We start from the raw sequence: 21,453 nt of genomic DNA, 5'->3' as shown, positions 1-21,453 counted from the left end.
AAAGTCTATTTAGAGAAAATCACATGGCAGCCCTAAAGAGCAATACTGACATTATATCCTCACCTGGTTTGGAGGTTCTCAGTTTCATTTCGTTAGATCCTCTTCACATCCACACCCAAGGACACGACTTAGGAGTAGAGTGACATGACAGTGTAGCCTTCAAGACTGTTTTTCTTTGAACGCTGAATCAGGTTCACTACCTCAGTCTGAACTCACAGCAGAACAGACTACATTCTTTCTCAAGTAGCCTGATATGGCTGCTGCTAATCAGATAAGTGAATCCCTCATGCCTGAAAGGGAGAGATGCAGAATTCATGAGGAGTTAGGGTGATGATCTCCACAACACCGTCATAAAAACTATACTGGTTGATTGGCCTGTAAAGTAAAGTTTTAAGAGCAAGGAGCTACAGCAAGTTCTATTGATGGTAAGATAAACCTGTGCCTGCCAGAGGTCTTCTAGCTGATGCCCAGAACAAAGAAGGTACCCTTGTTATTAAAAAATTCCCTGTATCATTCCTGAAAAGGCAGCCAGAATTAGGAGGTAATTGGTCCTTTATTTCTGAGGCAAGCTCTGCTGAACAGCTGATACTGAGCAGGAGGGTATCATTCAAACATCTGTCTTAATAGCAGAGTTGGAAGCTTCTGAGATGATTCCTCGTAACTGCAGTTGTAAAGAAAAATGAACAGGCTGATTTTAGGGTAAGCACAATGTAAAAATTTTTTTTAATTCTTTCACTAAAAAACAGTGCTTATGCTGTCAGGCATTTCTTTGTCATTTCATCCCATCTGTTAGGTATGTAAGTATTAAAAGTGTTACTCTTTTTTTCAGTAAAAAGGTATAAAAATTGATGTGTTGCCCTTCTTTTCATTAAAGGAAGGAAGTGAGCAATGAATATAGACTAAGGAATATTCATGGCAGTTTGCTGTCATTTTGCAGGACTTCAGAAGTGTGTGTAAAATGGAAAGTACGGGCCAAGAAAACCAATTTTCTGAGTCCTATTAGCTGCCAAGTGGAATCACAATATACGGTTAGCTAGGAATCTGCAAGATTTCACACCTAATTCTACTGGACTTAAATTTTAATTTGCCATCCGAACAAAACCTCTAATTGCAAGCAGAAGCAGCTTATTACATCTTTTATGTGACTCTGACTCACACTTTGACCAAACTGAAAGGAAAGAATTTTTCCTTGCATACAGATGATGATCATGCTTGGATGTTCTGTACCTAAGAATTTTTTAGAATTTACTAATAAGAAACAGAGAATGAGAGGAAATGATCGTCATCTGTTTCTCTCACCCATTAAAGCCCAAAATAGACAAAGTATTAGAGCGATTGAATACCCTTGCACCTTCTTCAGTTAACTCCTTTTGCACAATCCTTAACTAGCAAGCCATTACAGAAAAGAAATATGTGGGGAGAGGAACTTTTAAATCTCAGGTATCAGTGAAAGGCTTGTAGTAAATACAGTTGGAAAACAGAAAAACAGTAGAACTAGGACTTAGAAGAGTAAAGGGAAAAAAGAGGAAAAGGGCGCCTACTGAGACTTCTCTCTCCAGACACTCATGATCAAAGCCCACCACTGCCATTAGGCAATCAATCTGCAGTTGCATACATAAAACTTTGGCAGTGTGTAGTCTCCACTGCTTTCAACAGGGGCTTTAGACATCTGAAACTGGGCACTCTCCCAAAATTTAGATCCAGTTGCACTATACATTCCAGAAAAGACAGCACCAAATCAGAGGCCCTCTTTTACCCATGTTATTTTCTAGCTGCAGTTTATGAAAAGTTGTGCTCCAGTGGTCCCATTTAACCTCTTGGGTTGGCTATGTTTGGTTCCTCCAGCTTCATCAAACGGCATACACTGCTAGCAGGCAATTGCTGCCTAAAAGCATTGTTGTTTTATTAGAGATTGCTGAAAATGTGTGCCTGTCCTTACTGCCTAATTCCTTCCAGGATCGTTCAACCACTTACGTACTTCTTTATTTTGTAAATAGAAATCTATATTGGCATAATATTTGTAGGTGCAATGCAACTTGCTTTGTAAGATGAGTGACCCTGAATCTCCTCATTTGTCTTGCTTTTCTGCTTTTAAACCTCTGTGTCTTTTGTGCTGGGACATTCTCCTGCTCTTTATTCAAAACTGGTCCTAGCAACAGCCAAAGTTTTAGCAGCTTCCTACTCTCACTTATTCCACAGTCAGAGGTTTTTCAAGCAGCTGCACTGGATTTCCTTGCAGGGAGATGAATTGAAAGGAGTTCTGCAGTCACAATTGAAGTACAGAGCGCAGCCTCAGTTGCTTAATCCTAATCTGTTTACCTCCATCTCTAGATGCTTCTATCTTCCTCTGATTAAACACCTCTTTAGAGATAATTTAATCTCTGTGTATCTGAAGAATACAGAGGCTACCCTACATTTACTAGCTTTTACAATTCCAGAATACTCAATTTCTTAATACTCTATCTATTTTTCTTTCCACTATCAGAAAAAAATGCAGTAGCTATAGATACACAAGACATTTACTGAACTCATCTACATAAATGCTCTGTTGAACATGCAGCCTCCGGTGAAGTTCTGCAGGAGACATCCTTCTACAAGAAAAAGTCAGAGACCAAACACCGTTCAATAGAATACACATAAAAGTGTGGTGAGATACAGAACATGGCCATGAAATCATCTGTGTATTTATGATAAGAAGCTAACTCCCTCTTGGATAACTTCATGATTGCTTTTGTTAAACCCTTGGCAGCTTAAAAGGCATCTTACTTTCTAGCGTCTGGGCCTTCTTCCTTTCTTCTTTCTTCTCTCTTCCCCATACAAGGGCCCCTTCTCTTCACTCAGCTCTGACTCTCCCTCTCAAATGACATTCTTTCTGTACTTGTCTGCGCAACAGCACAAGACCCAGGCTGTGCTTCTAAAAGCCAGGAATAATGCCCTAGTCTCTCTGAGTGATTGATGCACTATCCATGGAGAATACTGAGCCTTCATCTGAGGAGTTTGCAAAGCCACACACATTAAGATACCTGCTGATCTGCTTTTTACTTTCACTGTAATTTAAACAGAAGAATTTTGTGAATGTCCCTGACTATATGGTCCTTGTTGTTGAGAAACTGAAGCCCAAGATTTTAAGGCAGATCCAGACAAAGTATCACACATGTAGAGATGCAAGTTACACAAAGTTCTACATTTAATATTTAAAAGAATTAAAACCTGAAGAAAATATTTTGCTTGAACAGATCTATGAGGCAATTATTTGGTTCAGGCAGTGCTGCTTATTCTAATTAAATACACACATAGCCTTACTTTGACTAGCATATCTAGAGAGCTTCAAGCAGCTGCATTTCCTTTCCTAAACCCTTGACCTCCTCTGCCAAGGCCAGACATTACACAAGTACCTTCAGTGTGTATGCAAAGACTAGAATACAGCCCAGGATGTGGATACTTGGCCATCTTGGGTGAGTGGAGACATGCTGCTTCACCTTATGCCTGACCCTGCAGTGGAGGCATGTGGACATCTGTTACAAGACAAGCTCTGAAGTGTTAGGAGATTTCAGTTTTACTGTGATCTTAATAACCAAGAGCAGTTCTGTCCTTTAATGTTACAGAGGATGTTCCTATTTCCATCAAGTCAACAAGAGAATTCTTATTAACTTCAGCATTAAATGGGAATATTCACAGAGCACCTACTGGGGAAACAGACAAGGTAAAATTTGGAGAATTATAAATGCCTACACTGAAAAACTTGATCCAAATGTCTCAAGATGCTGGTAGTTCAGATGTGAATCCAAGCTGTACAGTTCAGGAAAAGCTTTATTGATAGCACTTTAAGAAATTAACCTGCTGGTTTTCTCCAGTTATAATTTTGTGTAAAGGAAGCTTAACCCTTAGGACATTGACATTTTTCCCAATCGCCAGAAAAACTGTCAGAGCACAGCTGTCTTTCAGTCAAAAACTGTCCTGGGCAAGCTGGAATTTGGAAGAAAATAAGATAATTGCTATATTAATTTATATAGATAATTAAACAATTTAGTTAAATTACGTTTTCTAATTATATGCTGCTATATGTTATTTTTTTGTATCTGTAAGTCTCATGAGTAAAATCAGAACTGAAATGACTCTTGTAAAGCTCACAAAGGTTTGCCACGTTCCAACTAAATGTTGCCATCTACTGTTAGAATAAAAATAAAGAAACATAAATGGGTGAAACTAGCACTGTAATTGTGGAAGAATCCAGTGGATATTTGCATCTTATTGTGTTGATGCATGAGAGATTTTTCTTTGAATACACAGGCAGTAATAATATGCCTGTAAATCCTTCTGTATGTCAGGGGGAGAATAGAGTTCATTGTTTGCAAGATCACATTATGATTACTTTCCAGCTTCTAAAAATGAATGTTGTAATAGTTTCCAGATCCAGCATTTATGGTATTCAGTATGTTGACAGAAAACAGGCTTCATTGAAAACCTTGTTCTAAATGTTCCTTTTAGAAATCTACACTTTTTTTGACTGAGCATATAGAAGAGTGATAGTAACGTGCATAGCAGATTTCTAAACATTTTACTTCTCTAGTATGAAAAGTTAAAAACACCCCCTCCCTTTTACTGTCAGATGCACAAGGGGTAGCTTTACATCAAGATCAGGCATGAACATCTGGGTAAAGACATAAAGACCTATCTGTTACAGACTGCTCCTGTTCCGAGCTGATAATAGAAAAACTACTGTCAGTCTTTTACTTTATGTGCAGCAGAAACAGAATTTAAAAGGGGTTAAAAATCTTAAATAGAAGACTATCCCTGAAGTTCCAAAAATGAAGTTAATGTACATGGTTCCATGTGTGGCATTGAAGCAGGAGGTAGATTTCAAGCAGTTATGGGATTTCTGGGTTCCTGTTGTGTGTGCCTTAACTGGCATACTACACTAGTCTCCATGTCCCCTGTTTGCTTGTTGAGAAGAACACACTGAATTTTCTATATCAAATTTTGTTGGAAAAATATAGTAAAATATATTCAACTAACAAGGCCTAATATGTTTCAAACAGAACTACCCATAACTTTGAAAAATCCTCTGCTTATGTGTTGGTTTATTACATTCTCGCAAAAAAATCCTCAGCTGCCTGTCACAGTCATGAGTTGTGAAAAGGTTAGAGGCTATCCATACCTAGGAAAGAAGAAATCTGAATATAGGAAAAGCAAAAAACATGCACAATATCATGCAGTGCCACCTACAGCTGGAACGTATGAATTATACGTGATTTTTCAGTAGGGCTGCAGACTTGGTATTGCTGCTGATGGAGCAGCATTGTAGAATAACTCTTGCTCAGCTGTGTAACACAGCAGATAAAATTGAGGGAATATTAGTCATGTTTATTGTTTCAGAGTTTCTTTGAATTATGTCAAATCATGTTTCTTTGAGGTACAGGAATATGAAATTTTTTATTACATAAGCTCTCATGCAGCAGACAAGTGCTGTTAATGTGAGGTGCAGGATGGAATGAGAGGCATTGAGCAGTAGCCCTGGACCCTGCGACTGTGTACTGAACAGTTTGTTTCACGTTTGTCTGTTACCAGCAGCAAACAAAGAATGGGTCAGCCAAAAGCAGTGTAAGAATTAACATACAGGCCTCTATGTTAGGAGTTATACAGTCCAGTCCAAAGCTCTAAGCACTTTTTGACAAAGGATGGAGTTAGGAAAGCCCAAGCTTAGCAGCAGTAAGAGCTTGTATGGAAAAGGCTAAGACAGCCAGTGACTTCTTTGCCTTGATTTTTTACCGGCTGTGTTTGTCTACAGGTCTCCTAGGTCCCTAAACCTACTATCAAGGCCTTGGGGAATGAAGCATTACTCGGGGGAGAGGAGGATCGAGTTAAGGAGTACTTAAGCAGGTTGAGTACACACAAGTCCATGGGACCAGACAGAGTGCATCTCAGGATGTTGTGGGAGCTGGCTGATGTCCTTGTGAGACACGTGGTACCCTCTTCAAAGTTTGATGGTGTTTCAGAGAGGTGTCCGATGACTTGAAAAAGGTAAATGACATACAGCCTTGTTCAAAAAGGGCAAGAAGATGGGTCTAGGGAAAATCAGGTTGGCCAACCTCACCTCAGTCCATGGTAAGATTATGAAATGAACCCTCCTGGAAGCCATGTCCAGATGACTGAAGGAGAATAGTGATTGGGAGCATGGATTTAGCAAGGACAAATCATATCTGACTGGATCACCTTCTATAATATCCCATATAGGCAAGAGGAGAGCAGTGGATACTGTTCATCTGAGCTTAGTAAGACCTTCAGAGCAATCTCCTGTAGTATACTTACAGCCAGATTGGTGAGATATAGGCAGTATAGACAAACTATATAGTAGATGGAAAACTGTCTGGACTGCCAGGCTTGTAAGGTATAATCAGCATTATGAAATCTCTTGCTGGATACTTGTGGCATTGTCCAGGAATCAGTCTGGGGCTAAAAGTGTTTAAAGCAATCTTTTGCTTGCAATTTTTTCATTATAAATCTTCTGATTGTGAGTAAAAAGCAAACTTTTCTAGCTTCCAGACTCTGAAGGAACTGAATCCAAGCATATGCTGAAATTTGTTACTTTCTTTGCTTCCCTAAAATGTTATTGCTTTGTTTGAGTCTGCTTTTTGGATTAGAATTATCACTCTGTTGAGAGAAAGGCTGGTCATAGCATGCTAATGGTGAATCTGATAAAGAAAGCATCACACTACATATGAGAAGCACCTAGTTCCAACAGATAACGTCACCATCCTTTACTACAGCTGTTCTAACCCCAAGCTGTTCTGGGAGGTGTCCTGCATTATCGGTAGTGCCTTTTCAGTGGTGGTAGTAAGAATTACTTTAGAGTTAAAAAAGCTAGCATTGATTTACCTAATTGTGGTGATCAGTTGCCTGGTGGACACCACAAAGAAACTCCAATAGCAGACACGGCAATGTTTTTACTAGGACTTCCCCCATCTAATGCTGTCAGTGAAAACATTTCTCCAAAAAACAGTGTAAGTATCTGGCTTCAGCATGTCTGCATTGCTGCTCTGACACGTTAAAAGGCATGTCCTGTTCATAGATGAGCTGCCCTTTTTGTCTGCATGAGCAAACACATCTAGGGATAATTTCCCCTTAGCTGGAGCAGAGATATAGCACAATGAAGGAAGCAGTGGCCAGTCCAGTCTCACCCATGCAAGAGGGGGTTCAGTGGGGATCTTATCAATGTATGTAAATACCTGAAAGGAGGGTGTAAAGAAGGTGCAGCCAGGCTCTTTATAGTGGTGCCCAGTGACTGTACCAGACTCAATGAGCACAAGCTGAGCCACAGGAGGTTTCCTCTGAGCATCAGAAAACACCTTTTCACTGTGAGAGTGACCGAGCACTGGCACAGGTTTCCCAGAGAGGTGATGAAGTCACCATCCTTGGAGATACTCAAAAGCCATCTGGACACAGTCCTGGACAACCTGCTGTAGGTGGCCCTGCTTGAGTGAGGGGGCCGAACGACCTGTAGAGGTCCTTTCCAACCTCAACCATTCTGTGGTTCTAGGCAGCTTTTTTCCATAGAAAATTGTAGCATAGCCTAATCCCAGCTTGTTTAAGAACAGTGCTTTTCTACAGTGGTTAGCAGCCTATGTTTAGGTATAAAGAAGCTCAAGGTAACATGCAGGTGTAAATATGTAGCTATGCTGAAGTACACCTCCTGTAACTATGTAACAAAGCAAAGAGTCCCCATAGTATGGGGAAAGACAGTTTTGTTCCTTCTTCAGTTTGAGTTTTGTTGTTTACTCATACGTGCATTACGGGTCAAAATTTAAGTCATGTCAATAAAACCCTAAAAGGTCTAGGTATGTAACAATCGGGTATTAGACTGCTACAAGAGGCAGGGAGGAGGAATGAGATGCAGTGGGATTTATGAAAAACAGTTCCCAGAGGACCTTAAATTAGATGTGCAAAATTACACAATTTAATATGGAACATGCTTTCCGTCTGGTTTGGAGACAAGCTGATCCGTCCAAAAGAGCTTTCTAGGCTTAATTGGTCACAGTTCCTGGTAAGGACAGAATGTTACAAACATCTATGAAACTTTGCAACTTGGAACAGAAACATGTCACATCTTAGAAGCTCCTTGGTTCATACACAGCAGTTACCACATGCTGAGTTCAAGGACAGCAATGATCAAAAGGCTGAAGAGTATTCAGGAAGGACAGATTTTGTTATAGCTGATTTTTGTTTTGTATGAAACTTTGAAAAATGAGGACTTTGTTTCAGATTTTATGAATTGTAGTGTCGTTGCATGTCATTATTAAATTCCGATTTTCATGATGTTTGTTGTTTTTTAAACAGCTTTTGGACACAGGATTATATAATAATTGTAACTATATAATTATAATTAATAAATAATATACTAATAAAATGATGATGACATAATCTCATATTTCATTACAAAAAGAACACCCCCAAAAGTAGTTACCTGTTTGCTCTCCCTTCTGCACAGCCCCTCCAAAAATGTGCTCTCTTGCTGTCTTAATGATTTCATATCAAACCTCATGACTTTTAAACTGGTCTCATGCTTTTGAAAGAGAAGACAGCAATTTTTCTGCTGTCACAGGAAAGACAGATGTGAGGTATAGCAGGCAGTGAATGAAGCTCTTCAGGGTTAAAAGAGGCATAACAGTTTCCTTAACTACTCAAAGTCTTAGTTTCTTTTCACGGAAAGGGATGGCTTTCTAATGACTAGTGAAAAACACTAGCCCCAGGAAGGCCTCTTTGTCCCTTTGGAGCCACTAGTCTTCATCAATGGTTCAACACTCCTTCTAGATGAAGCTGTGACTCCTTGTCCTTTAAGTGGTGCTTTTAACAAGCAAGATGGATAAGAAAATTCATGTTTAAAAAACGAATATCAAATCCCCAGTCAATGCCCAGTCTTTGTCCACAGGTCTTACTTAGGCAGAACCCTACTCTTTTTTTTTTTTTTTTTTTTTTTTTTTTCCCCTTCAGATCCAGCAGAGGGAGCTTGTTTTACCCAGCAAAAATGTTCAGTTAAATATTAAGTTAATACTTTCAGGAATAAAACGTTGCCTAACCAGACATAGTAAGTTACAATTACATGAAACAAGTTATTAATTATTAACAGATAAATAATTTGGAATGATTTTCATGGCGTGTAACTAAATGTAAGCACATTTGTGGAATTTAGTAATATAAAAAATGTCCCACGTTCTGTTTGACATTAATAATAATGTCAGTCCCAGTGAAGTCTAAAGTCAGGATCAATTCTGCCAATTGAGTCATTGTAAAAATTTATGTCATGACAGGCATGGCAGTTACCTCCTTCTGCTTCAACTTACTGTTTGTATAGGTCAGCAATGCCGCAGAAAAATTATGAAACTGTATTGATTAATACTTACAAAAGCTTTAAATACTTCCCACCAATTATGATTGTTGAGACTGCTATTAGGCATTTCAGTTGGAGCCACACCTAGGACAGTGTTATATATACTGGTGTTAAAATTACACACCTGTTGTAGGTGACCTGCGTTCATGCATTTCATCCATGATTTCCAAAGCATTTTTGTATCAGCCATGATTGTTTTACTTTGTTGTCTGGATTTTACAGATAGGAAAAATAAGGAGTTACAGTCTTGCTGAGGATTGGGAGAGAACAGAGGTCAGATTTCTGGTCTCTCAGTGCTTTGCTCTCCTCACAAAATACTACAGCAATGAGTGCCCTGTAGTCCGAGGACGCTGGTGGTGAACCACAAAATGAGAGAAGATAAGATCATGTTTGATAAACATTTCATGGTACTGGTCATTGCAGAAGAAGAGGTTAATTGGATCAGGGTTACTGCAACTTTTTCAGATTATATTCATTTAAGACAGTTTATGTAGTGATTTGGTAATTACTTGATTGCATAACTACCAGGACCCTATAGCTGTAATTGCTACTAGTACATCCTAAAAGTTTTGTTTTTTTTTTAATTATGCTTAGGAATACATCTGATTTTTAAATGATACTGATATATCATGAATACAATTTAATTAACATCTAGATATCATAGACAATATACTCTCTCTTCTTAGAAACAGATTTGTCAACATTAAGAAATGAAGTTCCCGCAGTACCTTTGAGAGATATTTTACAGGTAGAAAACCTAATTGTATGGAGCTTGAATGACATGCCTACTGTGGTCAGCTGATACAAGCCTATGGCCAATTTTCCCAGTTCCTTTCATATTACAGACAGGTAAGATACCAACCATGACGTTCTAGCACAACTGAGCTAGGTTAATATTATTGTTCCCTGCCACCATCCTCCAAAATCATAAGGTTTTATATTTCACTCATCATCAGTCTTTCCTACAATGAAAGAAGTTTAGGGAATATGTATCATCCTGAGAGCCCCCTCAGAGGGCGAACCCATGGCTGGTTATGCTGGTAGATATGAACTGGTTATAACCTCTGGTGAATGTAGCAGTGATTGATTAAACAGATGAGAGCTGGCAGTGGTAAACTTAATTCAATTACAAACAGAACAGCATGTGAAAATGCAGTCACTTTACATCCCCAAACCTTACAAAAGCTCTCCCCCATCATGTTTAGTATGATTCTGATGTACCCCAAAAAAGTAAAGATATTGAGGAACATGGTGAAGAAAGATTTGGTAAACAAGATTCCTGCTTACAGAGAAAATCTTTTCACTTTCTTTTGGCCCCAGTATAAATAATTTTGCCAATAAAGGTACCATTTAAGGGCAGATTCTCAGTGAGGCAGATCAGATCATGTCAGTGAATAATCTGAATCCTTCAAACATTCAAAATGTAAACGTAACTGGTGAAATCACTATTACATAATAGTTCTCTGTTTACACAATCATTTAATAGTGACTGAATAGATTTTAATAGTGTGAGTCAATCTTCAGGATCAGATGGTATTAATCAATGCCCTTAATTACCTTCTGAAGTTTAGATATTATCCAGATCCTGGACTGATTTTTAACCTGGCAATAACATTGTATTATTTTATAGATATCAACCAACTAATTGTTTGAGCTTTTTTAAAAGTACGTATTCTCTAAAAATGTTTATTCAGCATAAGAAAATCTCTTTTTGACCATTCAAATGCATAGTGAGGGGTCACAGATTAGATTTCTCAAGGAAGCCAAAAGCTTGACATTATTGTGCCTGTTTCTTATGAACTCCTGAAAGGTAAATTTTAATTACCATGCAAATTGAAGGCAGGTAATTTTTATACTCTGCAAGTTTGCAGCATAACAAAACATCATGAATATGGGATCTTAAGCACTTGTAGCTGCCTGTAGCATATTAAATAAGATAACCAGGGAATTTTTTAACAATGTATGTGTGGGGTTTGGATGGGTGTTTTTTGTTTATTTGTTTGTTTTGTATTCAATAGGTACAGTAAAAGACCTTATGGAGTGTAATTTCTTTCTGACTTTAGGACTGAAAGGACTAGCAAGTTCTGCTACTTCCAGAATTTACAGCAGCTCTGCTAACAGTGGCTCTCATTTTACCATCCCGAGCAGCACTTTCCTAATTCCAAATAGCATATTCAAGAGGTAATGAGCACAACAAAATCTGACTGTAATCATCTGAACCCCCTTATTTTAACACTAATTAATTAAAATTAGAGTAAGTTTTAAAATCTACTGTTCTGTTACCAAGAATAGAAAATGCATTTATGTAGGGTTTATAGCATAGGTTTTTGAGCTGGTGATTAGGGAACTCTCAGTGCAGCCAATATAAGGGTCAGACGTGAATTGTCAAAAGTTATCCCCAGAGATACGAGATGGCACATAAGAAAAGAAAACAAAAATCTTCTCTTTGCTATCCAAAAAGCATCACAGAAGCAGGGCAAGCACTACCATGTGTGCAGTCAACATCTGCCGGTTGCCAATGGGACAGTATCAACAGGGGAACAAATCTGAGGTCTCATGGGCCCACTGGTCCACTGCTGTTATCTCACTGACAGTAATAATATTTTACTAGCCTAATGCTTAAGTTTGTGTCAGCATTATACACAATGAAGTTGTCATATATTAATAATATACCATCTACTATGCTTGTGAGGGTGTTTTCAGTAATAAAACTTTTTAAAATCTGAAGGAAACATTGGGAACAGAAGAGAAGAAAAAACTTTCCGATAGCCAAACCACAGAAGGTGTAGTCCTGTATAGATGATGAATGTAGGCTTGAACATGGGAAGCTCTGAGTAAAAGCAGTTCTGGTAGGACCAGTTCACTTTCCTCTGAAAAAACTAAGGGTAACAGGAGTGGCAATATACCTAAAAAGGCTGAGAGAAGAAACCTCAAAGCAGCTTTACAGAAAGTGAAACACCTTTTCAAGTTTTAGCAAAATTATACGAAGGTTTGATCAATTTGCACAACAGTCTACATAACTGAACTGTTTATGGACCACCTTATTTTTTATTAGTATCTTGTTAATTGTGTTGTGAATAATTTTACACTGGAAATCTGGGCCTACAGGCAGCAGCTGAAAGCCGAAAAGGAATTTGTGTGAGTTCCCTTATAAAAATTTTTTTGTTCTCTTGCGTGTGGTATTGGTAGCATTTTTCCTGCAATAACAATGAGCACAGCTGAAGATAAATGCCAAGCTATAGCAGCAATATTTGTGAGCAGTTACTCCAATCACAGGTGCTATGAGCTGGCGATGGTAGGCAAACATGGCTGTCATGAGGCTTTATGATAAATATCCATCACGACAGCAAAGCAGACTCCCTGGCAGAGAGCAGTGCCACTTCTGATCCACAGGCCTCCAGTGTTTGCTAGGCATGGGATAGTAGCAAATGTTGCTAGCAGGATTATGCTATGCTGCTAATGACTATTCATGTATCAGAGGAATTAGACAACTAGTTATTATGAAGGAGATTTCAGGAAACATTTTTCAAACTGAAGAAGCACAGGAGCTTGGGATGCACACAGTAGAAAGGGGGGGTTCATGGTTGCTCTTTGACACTAAAGGGTACAGTGTTGCCTACACCAAGATAACAAGCTGTTTGGCTGCAGAAATGTAACTGAGAGGTCATTTCATTCCTTGTAACATGATTCTGTTGAGAGAAATCTTCACGTTAGAACAAGTCAGAGACATCTGTCTATTTGCAACAACAAAACCTAAACTTTATTAAAAAATGTTCTGGGTGTCATGTACCTTGTTTTGTGAAAGCTGAGTTTCTGAGAGTCTAAAACATTCTCAATTGGTTTTTCTTTTTATCAACAATCTGTTATTTAAAAATTTGGTTTTTAAATCCCTTTCCTAATTTGAAAGATACTTAAATACCATCCGTGACCAGATACAGTTTGGTTATGTGGTTGGAATGACCTGATGAGTACTTCATTATTACAAGTGCCTTGAATATTTTTATCTGTCCTCTACATACAATGTTAAGCAGGCATTGCATGAGAGGTGTATGAACATTTCCTTTGTATTTTTCCCTCATGGTTACCCTTTCCATAGAACAAGCTGTAAATCAAGTTAATGTGGCTCTCATAAATTTTTTCCACCATTGGCCTTAGTTATTTGATGGAGGAATTTCTTCTCAAAGGATGCAGTACAGCATTGTCTGGAGCCAAGCAATCTATATTTGCTTGGCTTCTCTGCACTGTAACACCCAAAAGTCTGAGGATTTTGCAAGAGGGACATTGCTGGTCATTTAAACAGATGGCCTTGATTGTAGCTATCCATGTATCTACATGGGTATGTAGAAACCTGAGAAATATGTAGAAATCTGAGAATAAAAGGTAGGATTTCAAACAAGGAGTCTCTGAACAACGGTCTGTTCTGGTCTGATGTGCTCATTATGGAGGGATATATCACCTCTGAACTGCCTTGGAACTGGAGCAATTTTCAAAAACAAAAAGTAAACCAAATGCTGGTCATGAATTAAGACAAATTTTGGCATATCTGTGCCAGGCAGAGTGACACACAGCTGGATGGGATAGGTATTGGCTTTCAGTCACTGTCACTGTTCCCCTTTCGTTTATTCTCAGCATTTTGTGAGGCACATTTCGGCACCAGAATTCCACCACACACCAGCTGAACAGAGTCATAGGATGCTTTATTGATTTCCCCAGGCTCACATATGTTTAATTTGCCAGCCAGATGTACTTAAAGGCAGGTTTATTATCGAGTGTATTGTTTAGACACTATGAAAATTCATGTCTAAGTAAAAAACATTCACTAGCTCTTATATTAAGCCAGTAGTAATATAAGATGAGAAATTCAGTTAAAAAGTGATCATTAATTGTGAGATGTCCATCATTAACCTCAGGTTTTGAAAAAGTTTAGAAAGAGTTTTTTTAAAACACTCTATTGAAAAAACACTAATTCACTTCAAACCCAAATATTTTTACTGTCTATTTACATTGCATATATATCCTAAACATTCTGCAGACTGCATTGAATTCTTATATAATCTGTCCACACATATAACTCAGAAAAGTAAAAAATAATTAATGAGAGGCTCAATTTCTACATTTTATCAGTGGCAAAGATAATACTGTGTTGGAAGTGTTTAGTTTAACACCAAGGACTTTTCAGGCTCATTTAATATTACAATGTCATCAGGATTATTGCAGTGGAACTTAGTTCATCAAAGAGTTTTCTTTGAAATGCACACATCTTAAGAAGAGCCACTTTTTTTTTTTTTTTTTTTTTTTTTTTTCCCTCCAGAAAAATGCACAGGGCTTAGCTGAGTTAGCTCTTCTGCATTGTTAATATAGCTCAGGAAAAAGCCTCTTAACTCTGGGGCTGTTTTGCTGGATGCTATGTCATCATTCAAGAGTGAAATAACTGATCACATGTATCCATGGATTCCTTAAAGTTGATATAATTGCACGGGAACAGACATTCAGTCCAGTGAAAATTTAAGTCATGATACACAAGGAAAGAAAGGCAGTAACACAGGTAGGAGACAGGTGGCAGGGTGACAGGGTGACTGGCAGTGATAGCATAACCTGAACTGTAGCACTAACATTTCCTGCAATACCGAAAACTGCTACATATGGCCTCTTGGATGTTTTGGGACAGAGGTCTGCTCTACCACTTGAGTTAGGGTGCTTATACACTTGAGAGGTCTTGCTATCGCCAAATAGTGACACCTCAAACAGAAAAGGTGATGTGTCTTTAGTTCAAATCCACTTGCCTCTGGGTTTTGTCTTGATCTGGAACCCTCTTTTCCTTACCATTGCCTACCCTAATGTAAGGCAGCCTGACCACCCGTTAGCACAGCTGCTTCTTCTGCTTCTGCTACGGAGTTGAGCCCAGCCACTTCTGGGATAATTTTTAAATGGAGAAAATACTGGAAACATAGTGTGCCAGGATTATTTCAAGGAGACCTGCTCCTATTCGGTACCACTAGGCCAAGATTCCCAATTTCCAATTCATCAAGCTCTTACCTAAATTTTTAGCAACAGTCAATTAAAGAAACATGACTAACACGCTGTTGAATCCAAGCATCTCCAGAGGCTGGTGTTTTGTACTCAAACATGCTGACGCTGTCTAATGAGACAAGTTTTCCCGTGGTGCCAGTGGCAACTGGTCAGGTTTAACTAGTTACAAATGCACAAGCTGAACCAAAGGCAGAAGCATGCTTGCTAAGGTCACAGGCATGCTTTTGAGCTTAAATTGTTTTTAAAATCTCTCTTTTTCTTAAATGATACATAGTATCATGCAATCAGTAGCTTTACCTTGGGTACCCTGACAATAACCTGGTTTGGTTTCAACAAAAGAGAAGTACAGGGAATGCAAGTGCCAGAGAAAGATTACCGGGCTGCTGGTAGGCCTCACATCCATAAATAAATATGCCTTCATAAGTGGATAGGCGTTTAATCAACATGAGACCATGCATGAGTATTACAGGTGTAAAAGTATTTTTTTAGCACACAGAATCTGACAAAGCAATGCAAATAAAGCTGTACATATGTGTCCAGGTGCCGAAAAGTGGCCTTCTGGATTATCAAAATAATTTAGACTTTTGGATCAAACCCAGGGCACTGCCAATACCAGGACAAGATAAACTCCTAAATGTGGAATTAATTTGCAGCACAATAGTGGTTATTTCTACTATTGTGCCAGCACATACTTGGTGGAGTTATTAAAAAAAAAGGCAACAAAAAAAGAGCACAGTCTGAATAGACTGGCAAACTGACATATTTTTATTTATTTGTGGTCAGTAGAAGAAAAATTAGCCAACTCCTTTTTCATAGTCACAGGGAGTTTGGATGAAACAGTGTAATCTACATTCATTCACCTTGGCAAAAAGAAAAACTAGAAAATTCCAGGCAATCTTGCTAATCTATACATTTAACTATTCACATCCATGACTTGGCACCTCTAACACCCAGCAGAAATGTAACACATGCATGCACAGGGCAAGATCCATGTTACAGAGCCTTTGTCAGTTCTGAAAACACAGAAAAAGACACTTAAAGTTGTCCTAAATGCTTTTGTGTCAACTAAGATGCTCAGCCTCTATTGCTTACTTCGCTGGCTCACTCAGGCTTTGTGGGTGTTGACAAGGAATGTTGTCAAGCTTTCAGTATTCCATTTCTTGGCACTTATGGACTCCCTCTGCTCAAATGCCTGTGCTGTTAAGCATAGATATACATTATAGAATTTTTACCAAAAAAAAAAAAATTGCAAGCACTAATATTTTATTTTGGTTATTAGGCCTCAGGCCTTTGCATTGCTCTTGGTTGTTTTTTTGGGTTTTTTTTTTGTTGTTGTTGTTTGTTTGTTTTTTTCTTCTTTTTTCTTTCTTTCCTGAGAGTCAGAACCATTGAGGCTGGCCAGCCCCTCTGCAAGTCCCACTGTGACTTGAACAGGGTCAGCCACAGCTGGTTACCCAGGTCCATGTCCAGTTTGAGTATCCGCAAGCATGGAGATTCCACAACTTCTCCACAGCCTGATCTGGTTTTCAACCACCCTCACAGTAAATAAGTATTTTTTATTTAAAAGGAATTTCCTTTATTTCATTTTGTGCCCATTGTCTTCTGTCCTGTCACTGCATACAACAGAAAGGAGCCTCGCTCTGTTGGAAGGAGGGTTCGCCGGAGTCAAGAAGACGCTCAATATGAGTTATGCATCTTGCTCAACTTTATTAGTTTCTAACACTACTTATATAGAACCGTTACACATGCACATTCGTAAAGCAGAAATATAATTGTTAGTAGTCTCTAAACACGCACGGTTCTCACACCCCTAATTATCATGACTAAAATAAGCGTTCTGTCCATGTAGCTAATTGAGTCGCTGTGCTTCAGCCTTGTAGTTTGTTACTCCCTATGTTCCCATACCGGTCCCTACCTTTCTTGGCCCTGCACCTGCTTTCCCAGCAGCTGTAGCTTGTTACAGCCACGGCCTGTTGGCACGACATAATTACTTGGTCTCAGGACTCAAGAATAGCTCAAGGCTACCTTTCTTGTTAACTTCAGCACAGTAACTTCAGTACAGTTCTGATTACAGGCCTATTCTAATACCAGGCCTGGACTGTGCAGATCTTCAGAGATTCTAAAGCCATGCTTCTGCAGCCATTCTTTTGCATGGCTCCATCTTCTTTACCCTTCCATCAGGTGTTTAGGCACATTAATAAGATCCCCCCCTAAGTCTGCTCTTCTTGAGCCTAAGAAGTCCTAACTCTCTCACACTTTCCAAGCTTCAAGCTCTTCATCACCTTAGTGGCTCTTTAGTGGACTCACTCCAGTATGTCCCTGTCCCTCTTGTACTGTGGAGCCCAGTGCTGGACACACCACTCACATGTGTCTCACCGGTGCTGAGTGCAGAAAAAGGATTACCTCCCTTGATCTGCTGAAATGCTCTGCCTGATGCAACCAAGGTTGTCCTTTGCCATAAGAGCACTTAGCTGGCTCATGGTCAACTTGGTATCCTTCAGAACTCCCAGAGCTTTCTATGCTGCTTTCCTGTTGGTCAGCTCTCATCTTGTGCTGGTGCATGAGGTTGTTTCTCCCCAGGTGCTGCATTTGGCACTTCCACTTACTGAGCTTCATGGAATTCCTGTCAGCCCATTTCTTCAGGCTGACGAGGTCCCTCTGAATGACAGCACAACCATCTGGTGTACCTACCAATTCCTTCCACTTTTTTAACTAATTGACAAAATTGTGAAGAAACTTGCTATTATCGATCTTGTTGTCATTGTCAGACAGACATTGTCAGAATTAAAAAGTGAGACTAAATGGCAGCTATGAGATCTTTAATAAAGACAATTATCAGAATAACTCTACTATGAACACTGAAACATTAACTCTCAAGCCTCAACAGAAATCCTTTGGTGAGTCAGTGCTGTCAACATTTGATATTTTACTAGAAATCTTTTTTTCTGCCAAGTCTGTTCAAAATCTGCCACAATGTACGAGCATGCTGTGACAGTCCAGTGGCTGGTACTATGTGCTGTGGCTACAGCAACCTTGGTTCAAATCTGACTTCAAGCAGGAGAGGAACGTGTGTTCTTATGCTTACTTTTCAACAGCTTTAAAAATAATTATGTAGCTTTGAATGCCCTTTCACCAGATTTTCCTCCATAACTAGGTCCATCATTGAAAACAGATAGAAGATTCACAGTCCAAAATTATTGTATCTTTGGAGATAGACATTGGCCAAACAGAAGGCAATGAAAGGTTTCCACACCGGACTGTAATTACCAAAAGGAGCAGGAATATTTTTCTGCCACCATAACATTTGTGCCTATCTTCTGCATATATTTCTCTGTTGGCATTGCCATTTTTGGTTGAGGGATGCCCAGGCATGGCGCTCTAGTAACCCCGAGGAGGAGGTCCCCCCAGGGGCTAGGCCATCATGTGGAACACTGTAGACAATCTGCACTAGGTGGCAATGCTCGCATGGCTTTGCTAGAGGGGACAGAAATCAGGAGACATTGGACATGTCCTCTGTAGCTTGCCGTGATCGTATAGTGGTTAGTACTCTGCGTTGTGGCCGCAGCAACCTCGGTTCAAATCCGAGTCACGGCACAGGGGAGAGGGAACCCACTTTTGGAGGCTTGGTGCTTGGAGACACACCACTGTGTATGTGACATCCACCCAAGCCCTCACCCTGCAGTACCTGCTGAACAGACCTCAGTGTCTGAAGCACAGAAAAAAGTTGAGAGGAAGCAGCAGCTGCATAAAAAAATTCATGTAGTTCATTGCTACATGATAAGGTGGTTGACGCTCTTTGCACCGCAGGTTTTTTTTTTCTCCTTTTCTGTGATTTTAAGCACTTCACACAGATGTTGTTGTACTAAGGTTGTCTTGGACAACATTTTCACTGACTTCATTCTGTGAATATTTTAACATACTGCCTTTCTCTCTTCCAGTAAAGGCAGTTTTCTTTCTATGACCTGTCCCCAAGGATGACTCATCACAAAAGAAAATTCCAGAAAAAAAATTCAGGAAAGAGCAACAAAGGAGGCATGATATTACATGCAATAATTTTCTTTATTGTGAGCCTTTTTCATATCTTTGTTCCAAGAATGATACACTTATAAGTCCAGTAATCAATACCAGCAAATGAGAAACATTATGTCTAGGTCTGAAGTTTGCTTAAGCAACACACTGCTGGAAATAGAATTCTGTCTTTGTGGGGAGATGGCGATGTGACTGGGAGGATCCTGCCAAGAGAGAGGGAAACAGTCTGATTCTCTGTTCATCCAGGCACCATTCACCCATCCTGCTTACGCTGCCTGGCAGGTGTTGCTGTTTATTGGGGCAGGGGTCCTAGGGACCAGTGGTTTTCCAGTATGGGAATGGTGAGGAAAGGAAGTTAGCTGAAAGGCACAAGGAAAAAAATTTTCAAGAAACACTCCCAAGTGCCTACAGATAGACATTTTATATAGTGATTGAGCCATGCAGCAACACACTAGTACTTCTGATTTGTTATTAATAGAAGATGCTCAAAAAATGTATTGAGCTTCAGATCATATGATCAATTCTAATTTCATTATCATTAGATAGCTATACATCTTGCTGACTGAAGTAAAAACTACTCATTTTGAACAAATGATTTCTTCATACTTAAGCACACAGCCTGACTGCATGTCAAAAGAAAAAGCAGGGGATGAAAAAGGAGAAGGTAACAAATATTCATTTATGGGAAATGGCTGTGTGTTTCCAACAGTTGAGGCTGGGATGTCAGAAGTTTTCCTTACTGAAGGTAATGTATGTCCTTGAGTGGTCAAACACCTTTCAGGCATCCAGACGCAGGCTTCCCAGCTCCCGGCAAACTTTCTCCAGGTGTCTGTCCAGGGCTCAGTGAGGAAGCAAGACTATCTTGAAACTATTGAGATGAAAAGGGATTGCTTTTAAAGCAGAACTCACATAACTATGAAGACCAGCAGGGAATATTTAATTCTATTAAACCCATCTCTCATCAAACAAGAAATAAGAAGGACAATATGGTGAAATAAAGCAGTTTATTGCTCTTAGATCACCCTTAAATCTTTCTAGAATCTACACTTTTGTCTCTCTGGAAGGCTTCATGTTTCTTATATTAGGCCTTCAAGAGTTCTTTTGCAATTATTTTTCAGTCAATTTCTGTTCTTATGCAAAAAAACCTTCAAAATGTGTTTCTGAAGAGAACTTTCCATGATATGCTAGTTTTCTTACTGTTGCTTTAGCTAAATGGTTCAGACTTTTCTTTCTGAAGTGTAACAGTAAAACACTAATTTACCCCATGTGGTTTTAATACAAATGCCTTCATGGTTATATCATGAAGAAGTTTTCTTCTGTGTGCCAGTACAAAGGTCAGTATACCTTGCCTTCAGCTGCATGGTGAGTAATAACAACAGTGTAGGTCCCAGAATAAACACATCCTACTATGCCAGATTTTCCTAAAGAGTTTAGACCCGCCACCCCCAAACAAATGAGTTATACAATTCTGGAGAGTAAAATAAGAGGTTTGCTGCTCACATCAGAGAAAAAAAGCAACAACAACAGAAATTATTATTCCAGGAGTCTGGAAGCTTGAGTTCTAAACTGGGAATGCAGGGATCCAGAAGAAAGAAATCACCAGAAACAGTGCAGTGGCTACGTTATTGGCTCCATGCACAACTCCCAGGTGCAAAAGGCATGTAAGTGTTGGTTTAGCAGCACAGAGATGCTGATAATGTTAACATTACAGACCATGTTGTAAGAGAAATTTTTTGCTATATTAGCTTGGACTATCAAAACTATGGTCTCCTCAAACATTTTTAAGACACTGTGTTTTGGGATCCCTTTGGATGGAGGCTTCTTTGTGACAAAGAAAATATTCCTTTGTATTTGGTGCAGAGAAAACATATACAATATTTCTCTATAAAAGCATGGAGGATAATTTGCAAAACATTAAGCACATCAACGACTTTCATAAAGGTTTGTGAAAGATATACTTATCAGATGAGTTTGAACCTAACTCAAAGAGCTGAATTTGCTTCTGTGAA

At 39.1% G+C, this 21,453-nt stretch overlaps 1 protein-coding gene and 1 non-coding gene across 8 annotated transcripts in view; one reads left to right on the top strand and one right to left on the bottom strand.

The window, feature by feature from the left end:
- NFIB (nuclear factor I B) overlaps positions 1 to 21,453 on the bottom strand; it is a 274,434-nt gene that overhangs the window by 203,291 nt on the left and 49,690 nt on the right. The window lies entirely within an intron of this gene.
- TRNAH-GUG (transfer RNA histidin (anticodon GUG)) lies at positions 18,938 to 19,009 on the top strand. The gene has a single exon. It is a non-coding gene; the product is annotated as a tRNA-His (tRNA).

This window comes from Falco peregrinus, chromosome Z, assembly GCF_023634155.1.
Source record: "Falco peregrinus isolate bFalPer1 chromosome Z, bFalPer1.pri, whole genome shotgun sequence".
NCBI classification, from domain to species: Eukaryota; Metazoa; Chordata; class Aves; order Falconiformes; family Falconidae; genus Falco; species Falco peregrinus.
This window is presented reverse-complemented; position numbering and strand designations above follow the sequence as displayed.